Here is a 13198-nt window from a genome sequence, read left to right as displayed (position 1 = left end):
CACAAAAAGTTCTAGTAATGCTATGAAAACAAGACGATAAAAATATACAAAGCAAAACAAACAAACCCCAAACAAAACCAAAACAATCCCACAAAACCTCACTCAAACATATGCTGAGGAGGGAACAAAGGTTTAACACTTATGTATGTTCATGCTCCCTATATGGCTGCGGGAAAAGCAGGCTGCCAGCTCGTGCATGTTCTGAATTGTGGCAACTCTCTCCATTGACCATGCAAGGAGTCCAGTCAATGAGGGAGCTAAAGGGTGAACCTAAATTTGTGTATGTGAATAGCCTCACCCAAACACAGTTCTCAGCCCTGCTACTTTTAGACATCTGGTGCAGCTTTCCACTATATTCTCATTACTAGTCCAAGTTACAGGTAAACACACAACAATGTATGCTTTCACTCAAATCATGCTGGCATCATTATTTAGATACTATGGCAACAGGTAACATGGAGAAATGACGCAAAGGGTGACCAGACATGAGGGGTTGTTAAAGAAAAATCAGTTTTAATTCTGAGAAAAAAACAAATGCAACCACTGGTGTTTACAGAAATGTGTTTTCTGTTTCAGCTGACAGCACCTATTTCCAAAAACATGCCTCCTTCCCTATTACAAATTCATCTGGAAAGCCCACAAAGAGGAGAGGTTAGCCAGATCTCAGTACACTGCATCTTGCTGATGCTGACTATGAACTGAAGCTTTTTTTAAACCCTCATCAGTTTTCCAAACCTGTGCTTATGAAACCTATCAAGATGGATCAAAATAGATCAAGGACTGTTGCTCCTAATCAACGGCATGATTTGCCTGCATTTTACCAAAATTCAGACACTGTGAGTCAGCCTGAGCCAACACTCGAGAGTATGACTTTCAAAAACATGTTTCCCATGGACTGTAGTTGAATTCAATCAACAGATTAAAACCACCATATTTTTGTATTTATAACTGGTAACTCCTCACATAAGTCAAACAAAAACCAGGCAGCAGTAAAGAGGAAATTGGAGGGGGAAGAACTTTAGAGAGCTTGAGATGGGGGACAGCTACTAGAGGTAACAAAGTTAGCTGCACATACACAGAGCTGACAAGGACTCCACACTGTACCTGCCCTTTCTTAACCCTACATATTCTATGGATGTATGGTGTATAGCTTTGCTGTGGCAGCCAGCATCACCGTCACAAAGGTACCAAGACTGATGGAGAACAGGCCTCTGTCTAGGTGCACCTGACATTCAGACAGGCAGACACTACCAGAGACAGGCTGTGTAACGGGGACATGAGTTCCCGTTCTCCTACCACCCCTGTCAGTGGAGTTTAATGACATCACCTAAAGAAGGAAAAATAAACCTTGGCAATTCACTTCTCTTTTTTTTTTTTTGTAATAAAAATAAGTGTGCTATGTTTAAGCAAGACTTGGCAAGAAGTTTCTCATTTGTACAGTTAGACTCCAAACCATTTGGGAGAAGATTTGGTCCTTCATGCAGTTTAAAAAGCCATCCATACATGCTTATGTTATTGACATAACAATTAAGTCATTTACTTGCAGGTGTTTGTAGCCTCATTCAATTTATATGTTTAATGGAATAGTCAGATTAAGAAATTAGACTTAAAGAAGTCAAAGTCTAAAGTATGGATTCCCAAAGCAACTGTAACTTATATCTCACTTTCACATAAAACCAGAAGTGGTTCAGATGTCAAAGCAGTACAATTCAAGACTTCTTTGGGATTTCTGATTTGGTTTGGTTTTTTTTCTGAAGTACACTCTTTCAGCCAGTGGAATAGAAACTGAACTCTGAACTACACTGCCAGCATTATTTTTCCTGTTTCTGGAAAGTAGAAGACCTCCACACTCTCTCACAGTTACCAACCAGCACACAAGCGGAGTTGAACTCCCAGTACCTGTTGCACAAACCCAACCCTCTCTCCACAGGACCACCTTCTGCAATGATCACAGCTGCAGAGAGATAGTTAACAAGGGATCAAAAGCCATGTTGAGCCACTGTAGTCAGCTAGCAGGCTATTTCTACCACTACACTATTACACCTAGTCCTCCATCATGTGCACTTCCTGAGAAACATCCACACCAGGGGAAAAAAAAAATGGAAAAAAACCCTAAACCCAAACTCTACAGAAAGGGTACATGAGACATGACTGTACCGCACCTTTTAAGAACATTATGAAGCATAAAAGCTGACCCCTTCCAGCAATGATCACTAACACAAGTTTCCAGACAGTTACTATCAAGACCTGGTCCAATTGAATTCCAGGCCAGAGAAAAGGTTTATGCTGATCAACCCAGAGGTCTAAAACAGGAGTTGCCTGCTCTCCCCATGACACCCCTTGTCCCACACACTCTCCTTCCGATTCTGGCACTTGCCTGGCTGCTCAGTGGGATGCAGCTTGTGGGACAAAACTACATTTAATGCTGTTTCCTGACCCTGGATCTAGACACTGGAAGCAATATTAAACTTTAAGCAGTGTTAAGAAACAAGAATAGGCAGAAAGTCCCAGGGTAGTTAAACGGAGAGCTAGCTGCTATCTTCAACTACCTAATAAATGGCTGCAGAGAGGATGGAGCCAAACTCTTCTCCAGGGTGTGCTGTAAAGAGACAATAGGCAGCAAACACAAGTTGAAACACAGGAGATTCCCACTAGATATGAGATTTATTTTTTTTTTACCACAAGGGACACAAAAAACTTGTGGGATCCTAGCCATAGAGATACTCAAGGCTCAGCCAGACAGCCCCAAGCAAGCTAATGCTACTACGATCATAGTCCTGCCTAGAGAGGGGCTGCACTGGGACCTCCAGGGGTCCTTCTCAACCCATTCTGACCATATGATCCTTGTTTCTGGGTCCCACTTTGTGCTCTGATGGTGCTCTGTAAAACTGTTCTACATAATTTCTCTCACCCTGGCTGCATCACACTCTGTTTTTAAAGACATCTGTAACACACTATCTTCGTGCTCCATCTCCTGGGGAAGGGTTATTTCTCCAGACTTTATTCCTGCAGAGAGTGCTGGTTGCATTTAAGATGTAGCTATTACTTCTTAAATCTATCCAGGTGCTGATTACAGCTGATAAAATGTTTGAGAGTAGTTTTCAACAGGAGTTACAGTTCTGTCAAAAACAGCATTTGCGGGGTGAAGTTTTATTACTGATGAAATCCTCCAGAACTCAGCAACCAAACCAGACACTGCAGCTCACTCCCCCAAAGTTTTACAGCTAATGCTCTTTCTGACAGTCTTTGCATGCCTCTCCCTTCCCTTTCGTGCCCTGAGTGAGTATTGGCTTGGAGGGTAGGAGGTGAAAAGAGGGAGGGGGAAAACGTTATTTTTGGCTTTCAACTTTTTATGGCATTCCTGCCCCATAAAACTCTTTGGAGCTGTGTGTCTCACCCCAGATCAGAACAAAACCAGCTATGAAAGAGCAGAGAAATTTCTTCATGAGATACAAGTTGTCCAGCTGCCAGCCAGTAGCAGTAATGTCCCAAAGCACTGACCCACTCTGTGCCCTTAGCCAGTAAAATACAGGCATGGAGAGACTAAGGATACAAATGCTTATAAACCCACTGGATGTTTAGTCCCACATTCATCTCTGAGGCAAAATTCCCTCAATGAAGCTTTCCTTGACTTGAAAGGGCTGAGCTCAGAGTCCTTGTCCCACGTGGGGCAGCAGTCTAGACATGAGGGCGTGGGCAGGGGAGCAGGGAGGTGGTGAGCGGGCTGGCATGGTGGCAACTGCTTTGCCTTTTCTTCCAGGATGCTTCTCTACCCTCCAGCCACCCCTCGGTACTGCCGTCGCAGCACAAAGCATTAACCCTCCTGGGCCTGGGATGATCCTGGTCCAAACATTTAGCCAACACGAGACAGCATTGCAAGAAATTGTGAGCCTCCTCAGAACAGACACTGAGTTTGATGGAGGTCGAATGAAATATAACTGTCTAGCCAGCATAATTGCAGAGCTGATGAAGAAATGCCCTTCATCTTCAAATCTTCAGTATCAGCAGACTTAAAAATCTCTTCAGAGGCTTTTATGACACCGTTTCAAAACATGTTATTTAAAAGCTTGAAGTTTGCTCACTTAAAGTACCTAACAGATGCTCAAGCCCCAGAACAAAAGTGGGATTTAGGGAACAGGTCCAAGACATAATTTCTCCAGTTTTAAGGTTTTGTTTTGGTTTTTTGGTTTGGTTGGTTGGTTTAATTTAGTTAATTTTTTATCTTCTTTTTTTCCCAAACAGAGCCACTCAAGTTAACTGAATTATTACATATGCCTCTCCAGACACCATTCAGCACCTAATCAAGTGGTAGGATTATAAATACCATGTGTTGCATCAGTGGCTGAGCCTCAGTCATTGAAGGTTAGGTTGTCTTTACAGCTGGGGGATAAAGAAACTGCACCAGCAACACAATGATTTTACTGCATGAGGCAAACACCACACAGAAAATAATTAAAGTTAACAGAAAATGTGGGGTTTTTGAGTCATGCAAATACATCCTTTTTGTTCTGGCTCTTTAGTGACATAAGGCAGAAGTGACCTCTGAGCTACTGAATTGCAAGTAACGTGACAAGGTAAAATTACAAGGCAAGCAAAACCCTGCTTAGGTAAAGCTGTCTGGCTCTCACTGGCAGACAGGTACATTCTCTCCAGACTCCCAGAGATCAACCTTGGTAACTGAATAAGCAAGAGATGGTACAGGGAAACAGAGAGAAAAAAAAAATATGGATTTTACTTGTGCTTTCTAACTCTTTTGAAATAACCTTGATAAAGAATTAAATGTAATTTAAAGAGGGAAATGTAATATTTATGGATGCTGTGCAATAAGCAAGGAAAAAGTGGATGCTTCTTTAGCACCCTGGAGATAGGCAACACCCCAAAAGAAGAATGAGCTACAGCAAGGAAAGTAGAAACTGCTATGTTTGCTTATTTTTAATTGGATCCCAGAGACTATCCAGCTGAGCTGGAACCCACTCCCAGGATTTCTAGGAGCTCAACAAAGAGGCTGCACTGGGAAGAGAAACCCAGACCTCCTTTTTGGCCCAGCATTTTTCCAGGGATAGCAGGGGGAGTCACCCATTCTCCTGGCTTATTTAACTTTCAGGCTTCCTTCCAGAGCCAACAAGCTTGTATGGCTGAATGGCTCTGTGCTCACCACTAGCAAATACTTTGTTTATTTGCATCTGCCATGCTCTAAGATAAACCAGATCAGTAAGAGTTAATGTGAAATGGTAGAGCTAGTCCCAGCTAAAGCCAAATGAACAAGTCAGCCCATCTATATGAAGTGGCTGGCACCATCTTGTAATGAAAACAGAAAGTGATTCAAGCACCAGACAGGCCTTTTTCTGAAATACACAAGTCAACAGGAGCATTAGACAGATGCACACACAGGAGGAAAGGCAAAGAAAGGTTTGAGGCCTGGTATCAGCTAGGATCAGAAGGAAATGGCATAAACTAGTACCTGAAAGACAACAACTGCATGTAGATTTGACAAGGTCATAAAAAGACTTAGAGTTTATTGTCCTATATACAAGTATATTTGAATAAGTTACTCTGCTCTCGTGAGACCTCACTTGGAGTACTGTGTACAGTTCTGGTGTCCCCAACATAAAAAGGACATGGAACTGTTGGAACAAGTCCAGAGGAGGGCCATGAGGATGATCAGGGGACTGGAGCACCTCCTGTATGAAGACAGGCTGAGAAAGTTGGGGCTGTTCAGCCTGGAGAAGAGAAGGCTGCGTGGAGACCTCATAGCAACCTTCCAGTATCTGAAGGGGGCCCAAAAGGATGCTGGAGAGGGACTGTTCATTAGGGACTGTAGTGACAGGACAAGGGGTAACGGGTTAAAACTTAAACGGGGGAAGTTTAGATTGTATATAAGGAAGAAGTTCTTTACTGTAAGGGTGGTGAGGCACTGGAATGGGTTGCCCAAGGAAGTTGTGAATGCTCCCTCCCTGGAGGTGTTCAAGGCCAGGTTTGACAGAGCCTTGGGTGACATGGTTTAGTGTGAGGTGTCCCTACCTATGGCAGGGGGGTTGGAACTTGATGATCTTAAGGTCCTTTCAAACCCTAACTATTCTATGATTCTATGATTAGATATTGCACATAGCCACTGGCAACACCGATGCTCACAGCCATGTAGCACAGCTTGGGAAAACACATTTACAACTTACTCACATGCACCGTGTGGCATCCCACAGCATATTTGAGTGGCACTGCATTAAATAATTGCTGTATCTGCTAATGCAATGCATATATTTGTATATGTTATATATGTTCATATGTATTGCATCTAGTGTATAGATTTGTTACGCTGGGGGGTTCATAGTACTTTTTTTCCTGCAAATTAAGAACTTTTAAGTCATTTGCGATTAAAAAAAACCCAAAACAACAACAACAACAACTCAACAAAACCACGACAAACAAACAAAAGAAACCCTCTGATATTCTCTCAAGGGAGATTGCTTAGGAAGTGTTTAAGAATATAGTGGATGCACTGAGTTTACTTGCTGGCTGGTCTCTTTTATTAGGAGAATCCCAAATATAAACATTTTAGAGCACTCCCATGACTCATGTCAGAAGTGTAAAGCATTCAGCAAACAGTTGGCTCTACCCAGACCAGCAAAGGAATATCAGAGTAATGCACTGAAAGACTACAAGCTGACAGAGTCTCACATTTGCCACCCTATCATAGTTTAAAACCAGTCAGGCAGCTCATTCACTCACTCCCCCCACTCCTGGAGGGACAGAGAGGAGAATCGAAAAGAATGCAACTCCCATGGGTTGAGATAAGAACAGTTTAGTAACTAAGGTATAACACAAATCACTACTGCTACCACCAGTAATAATAATGATAAAGGAAATAACAAGGGAAGAGAATACAACACCTCACCACCAGCCAACCAATAATTCACCCCCCCAGCCCAACCAAGCACCGACCAATACCTCCTCCAACCCCGCAGTCTACCAGCCCTTCCGGCTAACTCTCCGTTACATCCTGGGCATGACGTGCTGTGGTATGGAATATCTCTTTGGTCAGTTTGGACCAGGTGTCCTGTCTCTGCTTCCTCCCGGCTTCCCCTCCTCCCTGGCAGAGCATGAGGCTCACAAAGTCCTTGGCCAAACCAAAACATCAGTGTTATCAACACTGTTCCCAGGCTGAAAGTCAAAACACAGCACTGCACCAGCTACCAAGGAGAAAAATGACTGCTACTGCTGAACCCAGGACACACACTTACCAACAGCTATAGATATCACAGAGACCACAGATCACCCATTCTTCACATGAAAAATTCAGTCTCCAGGGTCAACTTCAGAAGCCTGCATCTAGCAATCTCCATCTGGAGCCAGCACCACAGCTTCTGGTGACCATAAAGCATTAACATGGACTTTGCACAAAGGCAAGGTTCAAAAATCCTGCACCACATCAGAGACAGACTTGTTCCCCTTCTACCTTTGCAGTTAGTGCACATAAGCAGCTACTAAGCTGTGCTGTGCAGGGCAACATGCCCTCTCCCCAGGATGGTTCAGGCCCACTGTGATCCAGCTGGAGAGAGCCATATCACCTTCACAACCAGACACACACAAGTTCAGTGCAGTCTTAGACCAAGCAAGCACGACAGCCAACTTTCCAGTTGGCCTCAGATTTAACAGGAGGCACTGCGGCTGCAAGAAAGGGACTGCCTGCTGAATAAAAGAATATGATGCTTAGATTAAAAGAAGTCAGCTGATGCAGAGTGACGAAGCCAGCCTGTGGAACAGCAGTAAGGTGGGGAACAGCTCAGAATCGATGGACTGCAACTCTGTTTTCAAAAGCAGCTGTGCACAATACAGAATAAAAGGTCACTTGGTTGCAGACATCACTGAAAATGGGAACTTCACTAGAGTGCACTGCTGTGTTCATAACCAAGACTGCTGTTAACACTTCTTGGCTCAGAGGAAAACAGAAAAACAAATGAAAACTCCAGTGCTATTACTTTAAATTAATGCAGAACGACAAACCACATCCAGACAGTAACAACACACAAATCGAAATGATACTGAAATGTAGGAATATGTCATCTAACATCAGTTTCAATTCATGCAGAAACCTTAGCTTTTAATTTTTACAACAGGCATTAGTGACTAACATCTTCAGGTTTAAAAGCCTAAAACAAATGATAAAAAATACCATCTCAAATAATGTAAGCCCGTTACTCTGGAGAATAAAGTACATCGATTTAGCTTCCTACATAAAATTAGTATCTGCATGCACTGTAGCCCTCTAATAGAAATGGCTGCGTAGTCTGAAGATGTTCCTACAATGAGTGGAAAGGGCTTCTTCTGTTACAAGGTACATGAATTCTATTAGGATATATTGCTATTATTAAATGGCCAATGCAGGGATGTTATATTAAAAAATTACAATAAAAACTCTCAGTAGCTAAAAATTTAATTTTCACCTTCACCATATACTTGACTACTCCAAAGTCTCATTCAACTTTGGTAAGGACTTCATCAGCTTAAAAATGAGAGCTCTAGTCTTTAAAAGCAGTAATAAAAAAGCCATGGCTACACACACAAAAGATGCTGAACATCCTGGACAAGAAAGAAGGCAATGAAAGAGTATAAGCCTGCTGACAGCAGTCTGCACAAAGGCAGCTTCACATCCCTCATGTAATCAGTAAGATTTAAAGATCAGTAATGTAGTTAAGATTTAAGATGATCTGTGAACATCCAAGCAATGCTTCACTGCACACTGTACCACCAGTCACATAAGTAAACTTCTTCATGCAACTAAACCAAAGTGATTTAAAGGATTCCTTCCCACCTCAAAGCAATTCTCCAGATATCATATGGCCATGAAATAATTTTAGTACAAACCTTCTTGAGTGTTGCTAAGTGCAAAGATATCACAGGGCTCTCTCAGGACTCCTCTTTGCAGTAAAATCTGAATGTCTATTTTTCCTGTTACTGGTGTGTCCACAGCATTAGCATTGTAGTCTAGATCTGAAGCACAGTACTGAGGGCAGCTTCCAAAGCCTCTCTCTATTACCAAAACCCAATTTGCCTTATGGGGTAGTTTTGTAGCACATGAACTGAATTCTTTTCATGCAAAGCTAGCGCAAAGGGTGCGCTGCAGGTACACATTTAATGTGCTATAACCACTTATAGACAATTCAGTCACTTGGACTAGAGTTCTTTAGCCTTCAGCCCTTTTCCATCTGGAAGGGAGGTATGACAGGGTCGAGCATGGAGAAGTACAAATGATCCACAAGATCAGGCTAGAGTTAGGTCACTGTAAAACACCCAGACCACAAGAAGCCAGTTGTAGAATCTTGGTCCTGACTGTTTCATCCCACTGATGCATCATTACTGCCCCATTCCATTAACAAGTGTGTATAGGAGGCAATAGAGTCCTCAGTGATTATTTAAGAACATTATCTCCTCAAAGCAAAAGTTTGAAATGATGCTACAGTTCCAGCCTTTGGCCTGTGCCGATTTTCAGTTCTCTGGTTCTTGCTGCCTTCATCCCCACTGCCTCTATTTTCTCCCCTGAATTCCAGCTTAGGGTGTTATGATAAACAACACACTGGTGGGACAGTGTGACCAAGAATGAGGAGGTCCGCTGTCCTTTCCTGGGAGTGCCCTTTCCTAGTCCTGTAACACACCTGAGGGAAAGCACTCCCCAGCTTCCCCTGCCAAGTCAGGACTTGCTTTATTTTGGTGTAAGCAAGTTCAAGCTCAGAACCAAAATTTTTCAAGCTGTCATATTAAGCCCTGGACAGGAGCTATAATACATGGGCATCACAACATGCCTTCATCAGGGATGTAGAGAGAACATTAAATGTTTTGCTAAAGTTTAAACTTACAAAGCTATTGGCCTCAGGGCCAAATCCATTTGCTCTCCCAAAAACCAGCAACACAACTCCCTAGGTTGAAATACATCAATAAATCACAAAGATCATAGAACAGGTCAGATTCCCTAAGAAACATGAATTCTAGAAAGCAAGAAAACTCTTTTCAAGCTCTTGTGGCTGGAATACTTCATGGCAACATTATAGCTACAGCAAATTCCTCTCTAGGAGGAAAGACTTTAGGCAAAAGTTAGAGAAAGGATTTGATTTATAATGGAAAATAAAGTTAAAACTAATGGGCCAAGTTTTGCTTACACTGAATAATACTTAGCACCTACATAGGAAAATTCCCACTGACTGCAGTCAGAGCAGATCTGAGGCTTTAAACACGCAGCCTCCACTTCAGCTCCAGAATAGCAGTGCTAAAAGTTAGCACTGGGACTAAAATGTCAGACTGGGACATGCCCTTCTGATGAGAAAGGGGGAAGAAATGGTATGCACAGAGCCCCAGATTCCTCTGGTGAGATTTAGCCCTCAAGGGGAAAACTGACACTGCAGGATCATTAAATACCTCTGGGAAAAGAGTAAGCAGTGTTGGCAGTGCCCAGGTCAGTGCTGGAGCTTGTAGCTATGGGGAACAAGCATGGGGACTGGTTGTGTTGGGCTTAAGCCAAACCAGCTAGGAAATGGGCAAAACCTGCACTTTACTGCAGGCAGAGACGGCAGGTGACCGACTGCCTTCTGCTGTCAGACATGGTAGAGGTGGCTGGTGTCCTCTTTCCTCCCAGGCAAGGGAATGGAGAAGGACTGGACCCTCAATCGGAGGTCACAGTCCCACCCTAGGTGAACAAGGCCTAAAGGGAGCAAAGCTGTTTGAACAGGATCCAACCCAGCTTTATTGCCTGTTGCCATATCTGTTCTCCAGTTCACGAAGCCATGCCAATGTAACGTGTGCTCTGAGACAAAGCTGCCATTTATCGTCTCGGCGGCCAAGAAAGCACACAAACCTGAGCATCTGCATTTGCAATCTCCACTGCTCCATAAAAGACAAGGTCAGACAGAAAACATGTGTTTCATATTTGCAAATCTGAATGATTTATATTAGGGGAGCAGGGCTGGACTGCATGCAGCCTCTAGGTTGTTAAAATTTAATTTACTAATCAATTACTATCAGATGCTAGACTTCTTCAGCTGCCCCATACAAGGAGCACAGTTTCTCACAACACCCTGTCTTGATTTCAGTGCTGTATCTCCTTCCAGGGGCTGAAGAGGGGTGTGATGAAGTGGGTGAGCAAAAGAAAAGGACCGCTCAGTTCAGTGAGGTCGTATTTTAAATGAAGAGAAGCCACTAGAGCATTATCTCCCCATTTCTGTTGGCCATTTGAAAGATGACATCCTTTTGCTTTTACTTGCACAAGGCAGATTTATTTGAGGAAGCAGATGCATTAAAATGAATAGTACATCTCTTACCTCAAGGGAGCAAGTGTGGAGGAGACTCAGTGTCCCTGGCTGCACTGTCCTCATTTTGTCTGGATTGCTTCTCAATCATCACTCCCATTGTCCAAACAAACATTTAAAACATTATAAACACGTGTCTCTCAGCAGCTGAAACTAAATGAACTAGGATAAAAAGTAAAGACAGAAGCAAGATTATCACTGACAAGCATCCTTCTATTATGTGGGTTGTGTAGGTTGGGTCTTCTGTGCTATACAGCTATGGGCTGCAGGCTCACAGATCATTCTGAGCTTGGAGCAATAATGTGTATTTTTCTAACTCTTCTTAATAGCAAAACGCACATAGTGAAAACACACAATTGAGATGGCTTACATGAGCCACAGACTCTCAAACACAGACTCAAAGGAGCTGCATGAACATCACAAGTTTCATAGTTTACATTTTGATCCTCATATACATGGTAACTCCCACACAGTCCTAAGAGCCTGTGGGTCTCTTCAAACCTCAGGAACACAGGACACCATCCCTATCCTTTAAGACAGGTTAAAGAAACCTTAAGGGTCTGCAAACTTGGGGACACAAGCAGATAGATGACAGCTGAACAGCTCTCAATTCTTCACCATCTCAAGGATGGCAATGTCAGGAACATTGTGATACACTGGACATCTTCTACCTTAATATTAGTGCAGAGCTGATATTATGCTGCCTTCACCATCCCTAAGCAACCTGCCCCTCTCAAAGGCACAAGACAGTACTGACCATTCTCAGAGAGACTTTGCCTGATGATCTGGGGCCTATACGAGTACTAAATCTCACCACAAAGGACAAAAGATTTCTCAAAATATGTTTGCAGAGCATGCTCTCCTTTTGACAGAGAGGAACAAGACAGTTTTCATAGTCCCAACTCCAGTTCACTGAACTCCAGTTATATCCAGTTCAGGATACAAATGTCAACACCAGCACTGGTCAAACAACTTTGTGAATGTCTTCTGTTAAAATTAGCCTCTATTCTTGGTTAGTAAGTCACTCATGAAATAATCCTGGCTTCCCTTTAATGTGGTAATTGGAGACTAATAACATTTGAAATTATGGGTGAATGCCAGCTCTTCTCTCCAACTCTTTGCTATCTGCATTTTGAGTGACAGGTTCCCTATGTTACTGTTACCCCTAAGTTAATGTTACTACTCTTGGAATGGAGGAGGGAAATATTTTAAACTGGGGAATAATCAACCCAGTCCCACATTCAGATGGAGAATCATTCACATGAAGAATCATGAAAATCTTCAAATTATTCCTCCCCCCCCCCCCCCCCCCCCCCAAATACCCAGCAGTTCACAGGCAGTTGGACAGCTAACTCCACCATGGAAATTTATGAGGCTGTCTCATAAATTACAGAACTACAGAACTGGGGCAGAGGAAGAGATGAGGAGGGGAAGAAGTCAAAAAATGCCAGACTCAAGGTCTTAGGAGTATTTTAATGCCACCGATTACCTAAAGGACTGACTGTCATAGAGAGTATATCAGATTCTGCTATAGCTTCCAATGCATAACATGTTCAAAGGTTTTTCTCATATTTCTGAATGCTAATACATAGATATTTTTGTACTTTCCCAGGACACTTCATTCAACCCCAGTTTCACTACATGCAGAAGACAAACGCTGTTGACCTGATGTTACCCACTCACTATGACTGCCAAACTACAGCAATGTTACTGTCTGGCAGATTTATTCCTACCTGGCACTACTGCTTAGAAACTGGCTAATTAACAGTCTGTTAAACCAACAGAGTGAAATATGGCAACTTCTATGTCACAAACACAAGGACAGCAAGCCAGTATAAGATCACTGGGTGTAACAAGGCCATGACCACAATGCATGACTATAAATGCTCATGACACAAGCAAAT

The sequence above is a fragment of the Pezoporus occidentalis genome, unplaced genomic scaffold (genome assembly GCF_034315485.1).
Source record: "Pezoporus occidentalis ecotype Australia unplaced genomic scaffold, CSIRO_AGI_Poc_V1 ctg4, whole genome shotgun sequence".
Classification (NCBI taxonomy): domain Eukaryota; kingdom Metazoa; phylum Chordata; class Aves; order Psittaciformes; family Psittacidae; genus Pezoporus; species Pezoporus occidentalis.
This window is presented reverse-complemented; position numbering follows the sequence as displayed.